Here is a 5,000-nt window from a genome sequence, read left to right as displayed (position 1 = left end):
GTGCTTGAATAAGGTTTATTATGGGTTATGGGATATCATTGGCAACTCATTCTTACCCTCAGTCAGATGATTATCATCTAGATATCAACTTAGTTGACGCAGTTGTAACTGAACACTTTTGTAAAATACTTGACTGAATTCACTGTGTACTCTCTAGTGGTACTTCGAACACTAAGTCACAACAATTTGCGACGAGCGATAGAACCTTTCGACCCCAGTGCACAACAATGGAAAGCTTACAGCGAGCGTTTCGAACAGAACTTAATCGCTAATTATATTAAGGAAGAAGAGCAGATTGTGGCAATGTTTTTTATCACGATTGGTAGCGAGACTTTCCATGTCTCGAGGTATTTAATCGTCCCAACAAAGACTTCAAAAGTCAAGTTTGAGGATTTGTTGGAAACGTAGAGGGAACACTGTAAGCCGAAACCAATCGTGATCGATGGCCGAACGATTTCATTTCACAAGCGTAATCGATAAATTGGTGGTGTTATGTAAACAAAAGCTGAAATCTTATTGCCGAGCGAATTCCCAGCTCGTTTCCTCAATCCGCGCAGGTTGTTTTGATAGACACGTCAAGGTAGATACTCTATACGTTAATCTAGTTTTCGCCTCAACGGCAAAGTTGTCCACATTTTGAAATCTTCTAGTATCAAACACGGCTGATGTGGGTGTGGCATTTGGATAAGGAAAAAGCTTCCCTGTCATGTCACCGGGCAGTGGAAGTTGCAGTGCAGCGTTTTCCTGATCTGCTTCCTTGAGCAACTGAGGAGTTGGAAAATCTGTGAGGGCTCAGCAAATTCCCCTTCTGTCCTCTTGTCTTGAAAAGTTGTACATGCTTTTAGAGGATTCCCATTTTTCGAACAAACTCTTTTTTTAAAAAAATCATTGTTACCTTGGTGAGAGTGAGATTGTTTCTTTAACAAATGGAACAAATCTTCTCTGAGACTGATTGTTTGTTTGTTTGCTTTTTGGTGTGTCGCTTTCTTTGTTATCTCAAGAGTTTTAGTACAGTATTAAATTGTCTTCTCTTCGGCAAGTTCATAAGACTCTTTTAACTGTTGGATACGCGAGACGTAGACACGAGTTATTTCAGAGGCCGCGAGCGATGCGCCACTGACATCTAGACACTTTAGTAATTAGTCGGCATCGAACGAGGGCGCTCGATATCATGAGATCTAGAGTTATAGCTAATTTAAAAATTGAAGAGTGAATGAAACAAAAACTGTTTCCTTCCCGCAAACTAAACTTAGCAGAGGAGAGCAAAGGTAACCCAAAAGAAAACGCATCCCTGAAGAATGATCTAAATTTTATCGTGGTACGGTTCATACACGGTAAACAGAAATGGTTGCTTACGAGTGGGAATCCAAAAAAATAGAGATACACGTTTCGAGTGCATTTCTGTGAAAAGCGAGATAACACCACTGAGACGATCAACATAATTCACAAGGCAGTCACTGCCTTTAGCGCACTGACCTTGTTTGCAGTAAGTAACTTAACATCATAGATCTTCCAACAAGAGAAAACACTCGACAAAAGTTAAAAAATCAGTTATCAAACTCATACACTGCTAGTCTTGAGTCATAGTCCTGTTTTCATGACAGCAACGCTATGTGTAGTGCTTGAATAAGGTATACTATGGGTTATGGGATATCATTGGTTACTCATTCTTAACCTTAGTCGGATGATTATCATTTAGATATCAACTTAGTTGACGGAGTTGTCACTAAACACTTTTGTAAAACACTTGACTGAATTCACTGTGTACTCTCTAGTAGTACTTCGAACACTAAGTCACAACAATTTGCGACGAGCGATAGAACCTTTCGACCCCAGTGCACAACAATGGAAAGCTTACAGCGAGCGTTTCGAACAGAACTTAATCGCTAATTATGTTAAGGAAGAAGAGCAGATTGTGGCAATGTTTTTTATCACGATTGGTAGCGAGACTTTCCATGTCTCGAGATATTTAATCGCCCCAACAAAGACTTCAGAAGTCAAGTTTGAGGATTTGTTGGAAACGTTGAGAGATCACTGTAAGCCGAAACCAATCGTGATCGATGGCCGAACGATTTCATTTCACAAGCGTAATCGATAAATTGGTGGTGTTATGTAAACAAAAGCTGAAATGTTTTTGTCGAACGAATTCCCAGCTCGTTTCCTCAATCCGCGCAGGTTGTTTTGACAGACACGTCAAGGTAGATACTCTATACGTTAATCTAGTTTTCGCCTCAACGGCAAAGTTGTCCATATTTTGAAATCTTCTAGTATCAAACACTGCTGATGTGGGTGTGGCATTTGGATAAGGCAAAGGCTTCCCTGTCATGTCACCGGGCAGTGGAAGTTGCAGTGCAGCGTTTTCCTGATCTGCTTCCCTGAGGAACTGAGGAGTTGGGAAATCTGTGAAGGCTCAGCAAATTCTCCTTCTGTCCTCTTGTCTTGAAAAGTTGTTTTAGAGGATTCCCATATTTCGAAGAAACTTCATCACAGTTAAAAAAATCATTTTTACCTTGGTGAGAGTGAGATTGTTTCTTTAACAAATGGAACAAATCTACTGTGAGACTGATTGTTTGTTTGTTTGCTTTTTGGGGTCTCGCGTTGTTTGTTATCTCAACAGTTTTTGTACAGTATTAAATTGTCCGGTCATCGACAAGTTCACAAGACTCTTTTAACTCTTGGATACGCGAGGCGTAGACACGAGTTATTTCAGAGGCCGCGAGCGATGCGCCACTGACATTAAGACACTTTAGTAATTAGTCGGCCTCGAACGAGGGTGCGCGATATCATTGTAGTTTTAGCTAATTTAAAAATTGAAGAGTGAATGAAACGAAAACTGTTTCCTTCCCGCAAACTAAACTTAGCAGAGGAGAGCAAAGTTAACCCAAATGAAAACGCATCCCTGAAGAATGATCTAAATTTTATCGTGGTACGGTTCATACACGGTAAACAGAAATGGTTGCTTACGAGTGGGAATCCCAAAAAAACAGAGATACACCTTTATTTCAATCGGCTGGAAAGTATTGAAGCCTCTTCGACCTTTTTGATCTCCTAGACATTTGAGATCACTCCTTCGGTGTTTTTAATGCTGGTTAAACCATTGTGTGCGGTACCTCCGAAGTCGCCGCAACGTGACATCACACCTTTGTTAATTGCACTCAAGCAGATCTACAGCTCGATGTCGTCGACTTGGGATCTAGTTTGTTGGTTCTTTTATTGCATTTTTTCTTTATGATAATAATCACTACAGTTATGAAACATGCGCACGCGCAGGCGAAATACCTGGGGCATAGGGAGACATAAAAAACAACTGGAACCAGTAAGCAGTACCTCTACACGTGGCGGTAGTTCCGCGTACAATGACGAATATCCCCGAGATTTCATGATACTATCATGTTATAAGGGGTCACTAATGTGCTCCCACCGAAACACGTGGTTTATTATAATCTGGCCCTTGTAACGTTGAAATAGTATGTGGTATCAAATATTCAACGTGGTGATTGCTTACTAGTTATATTCCGCAGCGAAGCGCTTTCTTTGGTGGTAAAAAAAGACTACAGCTTAAGAAACTTAAGGAAAATCTTCCTTATAAAAGAAATGATCTAATTGGTGAAATTGATTTTTAAACAATTCACAGATTTTTGTTTTTATTTTGTTTTATTTTGAGAACATCCGCTTTTCTTGGAATCGTTCCACTGGTTTTATAATCCTGATTGCGAAGATAGATAGTTTTACCACTTTAAATGGTAACGAGAAATTGTGGTTTAGTCCTTGCGTTTTTTATGAGTTGCAAAGTTTCAACTTTTCAAGTCAGATGGGTCGAACACAATGTTTTCGGGAACAACAGCTGAGCCTTCCTTTCACTCAGTGTCCAAGGCGTTAAAAAATCCATGTCAGTCTTACTGACAGATAAGTGCCTTAAGAAAGGGTCGCTACAGGGTATTACTGTTGCGTGATTCGTACACAGCGAAATTGCGACGAGGGCGAGGAAACGTCGAGTGCAGATTATCTTGCTCCTTTGTCAGGTTCCTACGAACTGAGAACCTGGACCAGGCCAACGATCGAATAGTGCAGTTTTACAGTGATTGTGTGAGAAGGGAGTTTTTTTCGATATGTAAAAGACCCGAAACTAGTTTCCATCTCTTGCCGCTTTACCAATTCATGAAGGTACAAAACTTCTGCCTTCTTTATTGCAAAGAATAATGTCGATCAATTTTTGTTTTACGGAGAATTCCCCACTAACTAATTAGTGTTAGCAAGAGAATATCCTCATGGTAATTAACAATTATTCCTAGAGCCCGAATGGGCTCTGAGTCGATAGCCCACGAGGCCGAAGGCCGAATGGGCTATTGACTCTGAGGCCATGAGGGCGAGAGGAATAATTGTTTTAGTAAAATCCAACTAGTTGGTCAAAAAAATATCGAGACAAAACATCTTTCGCTAGTTAAAGCTAGACTTTAATCCTTTTCTGCCGCCAAAACATTACAAATATTGCCGGCGCTTTTGCTACTAGTGGGCTATAACAAATCGCCTATAAGTAGCTCAACCAATCAGAACGCAGCATTGATAATAGACCACTAGTTGGATTTTACTAATAGTATATAGTCAATGAGTGATCTTGGTGTTTCGAGCAATCTGATTGGTTCGCTATCTCGGAGTCGCATTATTCAGTAAATAATGTATGCTAAAATATGCAACAAAATAGACTGGCCGGAGTAAACTTGCGTTTTGAGATGTCAACTAAAACGTGCTGAGGCGGTTTTCTTCATCAAATGTTGAGATTGAGTGTTGTTGAGATCAATAAGAGCATTAATTCCACTTCTTGTTTTATTTTAATTTTTGACACCTCGAAAGTAACGAAATTGATAAAACAATTTGAAAAAAGCCCCGGTAGGTATTTCCCAGGAGATTTGATGGAAAACTTGGAAACTTCCGATCCTGGAAAACCGGGAGAGTTGGCAGGTATACACGCCATTTACGCCATTTACGTATATGTTACACTG

At 40.1% G+C, this 5,000-nt stretch overlaps 3 protein-coding genes across 10 annotated transcripts in view; all 3 read right to left on the bottom strand.

Moving 5' to 3' along the window:
* LOC138014410 (uncharacterized) overlaps positions 1 to 1,466 on the bottom strand; it is a 4,918-nt gene extending 3,452 nt beyond the window's left edge. Inside the window, exon 1 of the mRNA XM_068861476.1 lies at positions 1 to 1,466. This exon is cut by the window's left edge and continues 297 nt beyond it. The gene's annotated coding sequence lies outside the window, so the exon portion shown is untranslated.
* Positions 1 to 5,000, bottom strand: part of LOC138039566 (MOB-like protein phocein) — a 98,019-nt gene that overhangs the window by 13,530 nt on the left and 79,489 nt on the right. The window lies entirely within an intron of this gene.
* Positions 4,802 to 5,000, bottom strand: part of LOC138039171 (kyphoscoliosis peptidase-like) — an 8,156-nt gene continuing 7,957 nt past the window's right edge. For all 8 annotated transcript variants that reach the window (XM_068885364.1, XM_068885368.1, XM_068885384.1 and 5 more), the window contains one exon: positions 4,802 to 5,000. This exon is cut by the window's right edge and continues 94 nt beyond it. The gene's annotated coding sequence lies outside the window, so the exon portion shown is untranslated.

Source organism: Montipora capricornis, chromosome 1 (genome assembly GCF_036669925.1).
Source record: "Montipora capricornis isolate CH-2021 chromosome 1, ASM3666992v2, whole genome shotgun sequence".
Taxonomy (NCBI): Eukaryota; Metazoa; Cnidaria; class Anthozoa; order Scleractinia; family Acroporidae; genus Montipora; species Montipora capricornis.
Note: the sequence above shows the minus strand (reverse complement) of the source record. Positions and strands in the feature narration are given on the sequence as shown.